At 42.6% G+C, this 10,234-nt stretch overlaps 1 long non-coding RNA gene across 5 annotated transcripts; it reads right to left on the bottom strand.

The window, feature by feature from the left end:
- Positions 1–1,137: 1,137 nt before the first annotated feature.
- LOC111211693 lies at positions 1,138–9,024 on the bottom strand. Of its 5 annotated transcripts, none has more exons than XR_007328748.1 (9): positions 3,670–9,023; positions 3,239–3,486; positions 3,078–3,140; positions 2,666–2,747; positions 2,444–2,557; positions 2,186–2,343; positions 1,988–2,102; positions 1,722–1,900; positions 1,138–1,632 (listed from the first exon to the last, which is right to left on the bottom strand). It is a non-coding gene; the product is annotated as an uncharacterized LOC111211693 (long non-coding RNA). The 5 variants fall into 5 exon arrangements; XR_007328750.1 differs by adding an exon at positions 2,868–2,925 and having other exon boundaries at positions 3,239–9,020; XR_007328749.1 differs by having other exon boundaries at positions 1,716–1,900; positions 2,868–3,140; positions 3,239–9,024.
- Between the last annotated feature and the right edge of the window lie 1,210 nt (positions 9,025–10,234).

Here is a 10,234-nt window from a genome sequence, read left to right as displayed (position 1 = left end):
TGGTTATACATATATTGAGATTCCATATAAGATTATAAAATCAATTATTACATACCAAATTTTAGCACTTTTTCGATGTCATTAATACATTGCTAAAATTGCATTATAACTTATGGAAACTATCATCGCATACACCAAGTGTATTTTATATGTGTATTTTATAAAACTTGGCCGATACTTCAACTAAACCCGTATAAATGGCATATTTGGTATGAAATTTACATAGTTGTAAAGAAAAGGATGAAGTTTGTTTAGGACTTACCATTTTTTTATGGCTTTTTTTTTGGTTATAGATGATGATGATGCTGTAGAAGCTTCAGAAACATTAAGGTTTTTGGGAGGTCTCCCTCTCCCTGCTTTGCCTTTTACTTCAACTTGAGTCTTCACCATGTCTTCTGGGAACGTCGTTTGTTGAGCAATCGTAGTTAGAGAGTTTGCATCAGAACAATGAAGAGGAAGAATATGAGTATACGTCTGTAACGGCTGTCTGTTGAAATCACTTTGCATTTGCATTGCTAGTTAATCTTTATTTGGGAGTCGTATAGACACCATTTAGCAGTTACTATTAATTTGGTAATCGAAGTCCAAATAGTCTCCTCCATGAATATCTTCATAACCAATCTATAAAGGTAAGGATGATGAAATGTCAAGTGAATTTGGTTGTTGTACTAGCAGGGATGACGAGAATATAATAGGATGGCTAGTCAGAAACTAAACCTGAAGAGAAACAGTCTCTGGAGATGCATGTCCGATGTGCTTCTTGCCTGAAACATCTCTTCTCGACAACTGTCTTGTTGCTTGTTGAAGGTGGTAAACTGTCTCTTTGCTTGTACTGCACGGAAGCATGGTATTATTTTGTTATAATATTATGATGGCTGTGTGTTTAGATCATAGTTAAAATGTAATGTTTATTATAGCATGGAGTATAAATGTGAAGTTAATGGAATATATATGCTAACCGTCTCTCATTTGTGTGACTTATGGTAACAAAAAGTTGGAAAAACTTCCAAGCTCGGTAGGGAGAAGCTTAAAACTGTTGTTAAGTAAAATGAATTAAGTTGGATGACTGCAAAGTTTTAATCACAACATGTATATGGTAAGACTGTCTTTAAAACGGAAAAAGAGTAGTAGATTATATAATAAAAAGAACAACCACATTTTTTTTAAAAGCCAAAGATAAATAGTTCAAAACCATATGGAAAACACTAAAGCATAACACATTGCTTTATAAGAAAAAGAAGATTATATAATAAAAAGAACAACCACATATTTTTAAAAGCCAAAGATAAATAGTTCAAAACCATATGGAAAACACTAAAGCATAACACATTGCTTTATAAGAAAAAGAGAGAGAGAAATAGTCCAACGGGAAAATGGAAACACTAAAGCATAATTAGAAACAGAAGCAGTTGTGGTTGTTCTAGCTGTGGAGTGATGGACTCATTCCACATGTGCCTTCTTCGGGGCAGTCTTGTCGACATCGTCTTGGTCTTTGGCCGGTGGTGGACGTTTACCAGTTGAAGCATCAGATATAGTTGGCTTATCTGCTCCAGTGGAAGTGATTCCAACGTTGGCATTTGTTCCTTGTGCCACATCTTCGGCCTGAGCATCCGCAGGAACATTTGCAACTTCCTATAAATAATGCAACATACACATATATTAGTTATTGTAACCAGCAAGTAAGTAATATATTTGGCTACATATGAGGAACACACAGTTACCACAAAGGCTGGCATGGGCACAAGCACTCGCTCAGGAAAGATGCGAGAAATGGTGAAGGTCTGGTGCTTTGAGGAGAAATTGAAATGTTCAGTTTGAGCTGGAAAGTGTAGGGTTTTCCAACAATATCAGCAAGGGACCGAGGAAGTTCCGTGTCAACCTGAGCATCAACACCTATCCCCTGCAGACCGAACAACATAGTCTTATAAGTAATGTTATCAACAGCCATAGCACCAAGTATTAGCGAGGGGTTGATGTAAGGTCATACCACAATCTGAGCAGCCTCAGAAGCTTGAACGTTGGTCAGTTTAGCCATCTCCATATCAAAAGCTAGGAAAGATGCGGTATCAGTGTAGTCGGACACAGACAATGTGATTCGGTACCTATTTCATACAACATTAGTGACTGCAACTATATGTTAATTGCTTCTACTATGCTAAATACACACAATTTACATTTTTCTCACCTGAGTGCAGCAACAGCATTAGTTTCATTACATGAAACACATGCGAAGGAAGATATCTCTCAGACAAGTTTCTTGGAACACCCGGAGCAGCCAATATAACACCAACCGTCATCTTGCTGGATACCAGTAAACTTAGCGGTGCAAAGAAACTCTATTATCTGTCAAGGGTTGAAGATGGAGAACAGTCATAAGAATCACCTCAGCCTGTTTTATTAAAAAAAATTGGCAACATTTATATATAAGAAAAGAAGAATTCACCTGAGAATCAGCAGTAATAATAAACTGGTTAAGCTCAGAGGTGGTCATTGGTTCAATCTTCTGTGCACGAACTACCTTCGAAGTAAATGCTCCTAGGTCTGCTGACCTGGCAAGCTGAAAGGAGAAGGAAATCAAATACATTCACCAAATGAGGAAACTAAGCGTTGCTCTACTTGCAATATCAAAAACTTGAGCCACTCTAAGTAGAATTATGAGACGTACGTGTCAAACACTTTTTTCCCAGCAGCTGTCTCAGAGTCAAAGTAGAGATGTGTGCCGGAAGTAGCATTCAAAAATAAACGGCCTGACAAAAAATACAGGGATTAACAAGGAGGACTCGAGTCCAAAACAAATAGAGACTGCCATGCATTTGACGAATATATGTGTGAATGCAACCAAAATTCAGAAACATAAAAACATCTACCCCAACTATCTTAGGATTCACGCTTGTAGCAATTATGATTTTGGGCTCTCTCCCATAGCTGTCAAATTTGGTATGAAACGCAAGAGCCAAGGAGTCAAACATACTCACACAAACGTTCTCACCATTGCAGAGAAAGAAAAATGTAAAGTCAATTGAAGATATGCGGTAAAAACATCCCTTAAAACAACCATTATGTAAAAGAGAAAGAACCTTTCAAGACGCAGAGTTAGCATCACACGCTGTGCCCCTGGTATACGGTCCGTAATTGTGCTTCTGATTGCATTCAACTCACCAATTATGTCTGATAAACAATTAAGGGGGTACATGCTATAACAGAACCAACAAAACTACTCAGTATAAACAATACATACCAGGAAGTTGTTTGCCAGTGTTTGCGAGCTCAAGTATCTGACCATATGGCATGAATCTTAAAAGCTCCGTAGGTATGGGCCTAGCAGACGCCGTTATCTTCTCAAGAGAGGTTCCTTCATTGAACCGAATTGAGAAAGGAGCATAACACAAATGAAAATTGGTGTTGCTGCGTGTGACGTCAAATCCGGTTAACGTGTAGAGAGAGCCCTAGCTGAGACGTTTCCTGAACCTAAGCTGACGGTTTGAACTAACAGATCCTTGCGTAAGCGTTGATTGTCAGTAAAGAGAAATTAAAACGTTAAGAAAATGATTATGGAACAATCGCTAAAAGAACTAAACTTTACAGAATATGAACAATCCCTAAAAGCGTAAAACTTTCCAGAATATTAATGGAGTAAACTGTAAATCAGATTTATGAAAAGAGGCTTACATTCTCATTGACAAAGAGCATGTCAACACTCATCAGTTCACCACCTTTCCTAACATGTCTTGCCTCCCAGTATCGGAGTAACCGAACCTCCGCAACGTTGGAGCACCGTCCTGCGTTCAAATCGGCAAGAAGGACTTGGGGATTCGCCATTGTAATAACCAGAAATTGAACAGAGTGATCTTCTGGTTCTCGTCGAAGCTGTGATGCTCATGTCTGGATGAAGAGGTATTTATACCCGAAGCTCTACTGAGTAACTCAGGGAAGAGAAGGAGACGGATTGAATGCTGAGAAGTGGGGAAATCACGGTTTAACACGAAGTAAAGAAGAGCAAAGCGAAACGTTGTAACGTCCATGGTGTTATCATCGACTTTCATCTGCAAAATGCGGCGGCCGTAAGAAAAAGAAACGACCTAGAGGAAGAGGCGATTCCAGTCCTCAAACGAAAACACATAATCCAATTTAGTAAACAAAGCCCAATCGTAAATTATATCCAATGAAAAGACGACACGTGTCATTTCCCCTAGGAGAGAAAAAGTCTACTTTATTGGTATCTTACAATACTAAAATGACACACTCTCTTCACATTTGGAACTTTGGTGCAGAGGTTTCTATGAGACTGGCTTATCCTTCTTCCAAGCGTGTTAAGGACTGGGACAAGCTTGAAGCTGAAGTGAAGAAACATGAAAAGGATGAGAAGCTCGAAGGAGACGCGGCTTTGAACAAGTTCTTCCGTGAAATATATTAAAATGCTGATGAGGATATGAGGCGTGCAATGAGCAAAAATTTTGTGAATATCTTTTCTGTAGTCTTTCTTCTCTCATGGAGACTACAAATTTTGTGTCATTTTTTATTAACTCTCTTGCGATTTTTTTTTTGTACAACGAATAGGTGGAATCTAATGGGACAGTATTCTCAACAGACGAGAAAGAAGTTGGAACTAAGAAAATCGAGAGCACTCCTCCTGATGGTATGGAGCTCAAGAAATGGGAGATCTGATCTGTTGTGATATATGTGTGGACTTGAAACCTATTTGGTCTTGAGGGTTTTGCTTTTTCTACTTTTTATGGACAACGGTTGTTTCTTTTGTCTGTCTCTCCATCTGATTTTTCCTTCTCGTGTTACAGCCGTTGGCTAAAGCTAAGTCTTTCAAAAAGGTAAGCGAGAATGATGTTGTACATCTGAGTTTGTATGCTTTTACAACATATAGCTATTATGGTTAACCTGTAATCTCTTCTCATGTTTTATAAGCCGTATAAGCTGAAATAAATGAGAAAAGAGTTGGACGGTATAATGCAGGTCACAGAAGAGATTTTGCTAATGCATCAAAAGTTTGTTGATCCTAAAAGGAGATTTTGTTGTGCTTGATCTGTAAATAATTACTTCTCATGCTTCACGTCTGCAGGGCTGGTGGCTATGGTGGAAAAAAATTGAAAAGGAACTTCAAAAAGCCAAACGGCTTGAACCGTGGAAACGTTTTGTGAAAGCTAGAAGGATGAACCAAGGCTATGTAATCAAATGCTTTCAGTAATAATCTATATATATAAAGGAGAATGTTCTCTTCACCAGGCTGCCACCTCATCATTCACCTAATGATTCTTAGCTTGACACGTCATACTGTACTCTTACGGTTTTAAGTTTTTGTGTTTGCGCTTTGTAGCCGGTTTCATGAATTATAATTGTTAGGAGATTTTTGTGTAGGATGTTTTAGAGTACCACAGAACGATGGATGAGCTGATATTTAGTATAGATTTTGGAGTAGTAAAAGAGATTATGACTTGAATAAGCGTTTATTAGATCGAACTAGAAGAGATTACAAAGTATTAAGCAAGAAACCCTAGTCTAGCAGTCTAATTCTAGCCTTCAAGTCCTAAAGAGTCGATCCCTTGTTCTAGGGTTTGGGTTCCCCTTATATAGTCGTCTATAGGTCGGTTGGAGTAGATGGAAGTCTTCCATACTCGGAAATATGGAAGGTTCTCCTTATCAACAATTTGCCTTTTCTTGGAGCTGGAGGCGGTTCCTGGAACCGATACTGGGGTACCCGATATTGGGGATCCTGAGCGTTCCTAAAACGGGGACCCGGAGGTCTGGATCCTGCCTGGGGTCTGGAGGAAAGTAGTACCTGAGTATTTTTCCCCCAACAGTTTGCCCCTTATTTCTCGATTTCGGGGAATAACCTGTGCACTCAAGTCAACCGGGGTTGCTCATTCTCACCAGGCATCCCTCGGGCAGGACAGCGTTCTAGGAACTCATGTCTCGGGTTCTTTATAGGCTATAGTCCTACTCTGGACCCAAGCGAGAGACGGCTTTTCTGCAGAGAACTCAGTTTTGGCAATGTTTCCTTGGGTTCTTGAAGGAGGAGTCTAGAGATTTGATGATTTCTTCTGAGGGCTCTCGAATTCACCGGTTTGATATGAGGTTTCTTGCAAGAGATGCTCCGAATATTTGCCAGGGAGAAATGTAGATTTTTTCCCTTTCTGAAAGATTTCTTCATAAATATAGGAGATCCGTTGATATCTCACGCGCCGGAGGAGGGCTATTTGAATTTTGAAATCATCTCGAGATCCGAGGTTTCCGGAGCACGCGATCTTGGCCTTTATATGCTTCGGCTTTTCCCCATCTTCTTTACATCCAAGCCGACGATATCTTTACTTCAGGTATTACCTTTTATCCCTCTATCTCTTTGCTACTGAGAATTTCTCTAGGTAGATCGAGTCGTCTTAGTCAGTTAGGGTTAGAGATTGACTTCCTTACAATCCTCGCGGCTTGTTGAATAGGAACAATTTGAATTATGTCCAAGCGCTCTGCTCTTTCCGACCCTTCTGTTGTTGATAAAGCCAGATTGAAGAGGAAGGTAGATTCCTCTGCGTCTCACTTCGACAGTTCTTCCGACCCATGTGAGGAATCTGATTACAATCTGATGGCTCCCCTGCCACTGACTTATGCTCCGGCGGCTCCCACATTGATAGGCCCCGCTTCAACGGTCGTTGACGATGACTTGACGGAATGGCGGAGGAGGTATTCTCTTCCTTCCCATATCTTCCTCCGAGCGCCTGCTTCCGAGGAAAGGGCTTCCAGCTGCACCCCGGGGGAGATTACTGTTTATGAGGCCTTTTGACTCCGGCTTCAGAGGGGTAGTCCCAGCACTCATTGTTAATTTTTGCGGACTCTTCGAGATCTATCCTTCCCAGCTGAACCCTCCTGCCTGGAGGATCCTTATAGCCATCCAGAATCTGGGTGACTTGGAATATCTCTCTTTTGGCCTCAACGAAGTTTTGTTTGCTTACCATCTGGCTCCTCTTAATGGAGGGGAGGGACGATTCCACCTGCGTCCTTGTAAAGGCCTGCCGATTGTGGAAGAGCTCCCGAAGAATGACTAGAAATGGCCGGTTTTTAATAAAAAATGGGCGGAGAGATATGCTTTCATCGATGGAACATCATAGGTAGGCATGGGGAGCCGATTGTTCTTTAGTGCTTAACCGTTTTTTTTTATCATTATATTCTTTCTGCAGCTGGAACTCATCCTGCTCCTGCGGAAGGTGAAAGTACTGTTCTTCGGGCGCGACAGCTTCCTTTAGATCGTCGTCAAGTGAACTCCCTAGTTAGCGAAACAGTATTGTTGCGTAGTAGTCTTTGGAGTAAGTGTGTGTCTGACGGTAGTTTTCTTACAGGGAACATGTCTGGGAGCGCTATCAACGATCCTTTCGTGGCATATCAGGAGGCGGCGAAGATCATGTCCGCCAAAAAGGATTCCACCAGTAGGACCGCGTCTGGAGATGAGGTGATAATCACAGGTAGTCGCCGTGCGACAATGGTGAAGTTAGAGCCAACTTCCTCGTCTCAGGGAAAGAAGTCTAAAGGTGGGGGAGTTACAACTAGGTCTGCGCATCAATCAGCTGGTGCTGCCCGTTATGCTGGGGGTTTATCTGTGGCCTTAGCTAACCTGAATTTCAAGGTCTTTCCCCAAGATGGCGTTGTTCTTCCGGCCGGGGATCCTTCGGAAGTTGTCCAGGTTCTCCAAGGTGGACTTCTCCAGGTAAATCTTTGTATTCTGCTCCTTTCTTTTTTTCTTTAGTAGTTCTGACATTCGTTTGACCAGGTTACTTCTCAACTCTATCACCTGAAAGAGCGACTATCCAACGAGAACCTGGTGATCGATTGTGAAGAGCTCGAGAGTTTGAAGCGCCAAGTGTCTGAAGAGAGAGAGCAGCGTACGGCCCCGGAGCTGGAGATTTGTGACTTTAAGGATAAGGTGAGGGAACTGGAGAAGGTGGCTGAGACATATTCCGCTGGTGCGCTAGCAGCGAGCCAGAAGAGCCAGGAGTTGGAGGAAGTGGAGACTCTCAAGCTAGAGATGGTGATGGCCGTGAATGGAGCAAGGATTGTTGCTCGGTGGGAACTGATGAGGGAATGGCTAAACGAGCAGAGCGGCCAATGGGATCTGAGCAGGGCGCTGGATCAGAATAAAATGGTGGTCCTGGAAGAGGCTAAAAACAAGGGAGATCCGCCTCCTTCTTTTGAAGATGAACCTGCTATCCCGCCGGCTTCAGAGATGGATGTGGATTTGTCAGTGAAGCCTTGAGGGCCTGATTTCTTTTTAAGTCTCTTTTGCTTTGAACGATGCTTCTCTTTCTTTGGTTGCTACTCCTTGTTTTTCGCGTGGTTGCCCTGCTGTGGCTAATAAAGACAACTTTGGGTTTTTCTTTAAATCAAACTTGTGGTGAAGAAAAGGTGGTCTCGAGGACTTAGTCTTTATTGAGACTCAGGGAACCTTCCTTTCAGCTTTCAGGCTTGAGGGTCTTAGTCGAAATGAATAAGTTGTGAGGTCTTAGATTGGACCGAAGATGTAGTCATCTTTAATACTTGGAGATTCGTGGGCTCTTGTTGCCCTGATTGACCGTGGAACACATGGACCGTGGTTGTTAGGTGTTGGACCCTGGGGTTTTTTATGATTTCGAGAGCTCTTGGGATTTCTTGTGAAAGTTTTGTTAGAGGGCCTGTGGGCCTGGATCCGGGTTTCGTGTTAACCCGGAATTATGGTTTTCGCAGGGACCGTATTCCGCCTCCCTAGGAGAAATTACTACCGGTATCTGTTGGGATTTCACATTCTACAGCTTGGAAGCTGGTCACTATCAAGTTCCCGTGCTGCATGCTGCTTCTGCAGAAGGCACTATCAGACTTATTAAAATTTTGCTGGTGTGGATGAAAATCCAAGTGCCAGACTTTACCACTCTCCACGTCTGGTCAAGCAGTCGAGTGATCCATGTATGTCACAGTACTTTGGCACTTATATAGCGTCCCCTGTATTGTATAGCCTGGAGCGTTTTAACACAGGTACTTGCGCGTATTGTTTTTGGGGACCCCGATATGCCTTAGGCTATACAGGGGTTTTAGGTAGTATTGACAACATACTCAGGTTTGCGCAGACCCATTCCTGCTTTATGTATCATACCCATTTGTTTTCACGTGGAAATACCACGTGTCAGTGAGGTTGAGCTGGGATTCGAAGGTTTCGTGGAACCTGATCCAGCCCTATATGCCCCTTTAAGTATTGTGGCTTTCCTACTACTTTTATAGTCGTAACTATTTTATTATATAAGCTTTTGTTCGGAGACTCTTAGCATACATATAAGTAGGAAACCGAAATGCTTAAACAATAGATAATAGAGTAATATAAATCGAGATCCGGGGATCCTAATATAGAATAGTAGGTTGCAAGGTGTTCCAAGTAGGTAGATTACGTTTTACCTTTGCTTTTTGATAGCTCGTGGACTCTGTCCTGTCGTAGAACCTCGTCCCCTTGTTGGGAGATTCCTTGGATTGGGTCTGCGATCGTATCCACCTGGTTGATTGAGGACTTCGAAAGCTTTCTGAGGTCTGATCTCTTCCGAGTGTACGCAGAAGATCGGTCTCCCGAGTGGTCCTTTACGGGGAAAATGAGGTATATGATCCTGCTTTTTGGTACGCCTTATCTGGTCAGAGTTTTTGGGGTGTCGAGGTATCTGACAACATGTGGAGATGACACCTGCGGACCGTCGCCCTCTCCGAGCTGGGGAGTGAAGCTTCTCTGGGCCGAACCTGCTGGAGCTTATGAGTTTAGCGCGGATCCTCGACCCTGAACTCTTCCTTGGGGTTATCGTCGCGGGGATCCGGTTCTCCAGATACGATGCTTTGCATCTGGGCCTTGAATCGAAAGGACTTTGGATTTTGACTACCTCCGAACTAGCTCGATTTGAATCCAAAAGAGACCATGCGAAGCGGTCGATGTTAAGCCGGGGAGAATTCCTCGGCCTCCTTTTCTCGTTTCTGACTTGTCGCCTACCTTTCCTGTTGTTAGTCTCTGGTCCCAATGCGTGTGGAGCTTGGGACCCATGTTGTAATTGCTATAAGACCTTTGTCTTCCCCTTTAAGGTGGTCTGGTAGCAGGATAGAGAATTTTCTTGATCACCCCTGACAGCCTTGATGCCCCAGGGAGTTGGGAACTTCACCATTTGATGGAGTGTCGAGGGGACAGCTCCCATATCATGGATCCAGGGTCTTCCCAAGATCATGTTGTAGGATGATTGGC

Source organism: Brassica napus, chromosome C9, assembly GCF_020379485.1.
Source record: "Brassica napus cultivar Da-Ae chromosome C9, Da-Ae, whole genome shotgun sequence".
NCBI lineage: Eukaryota > Viridiplantae > Streptophyta > Magnoliopsida > Brassicales > Brassicaceae > Brassica > Brassica napus.
This window is presented reverse-complemented; position numbering and strand designations above follow the sequence as displayed.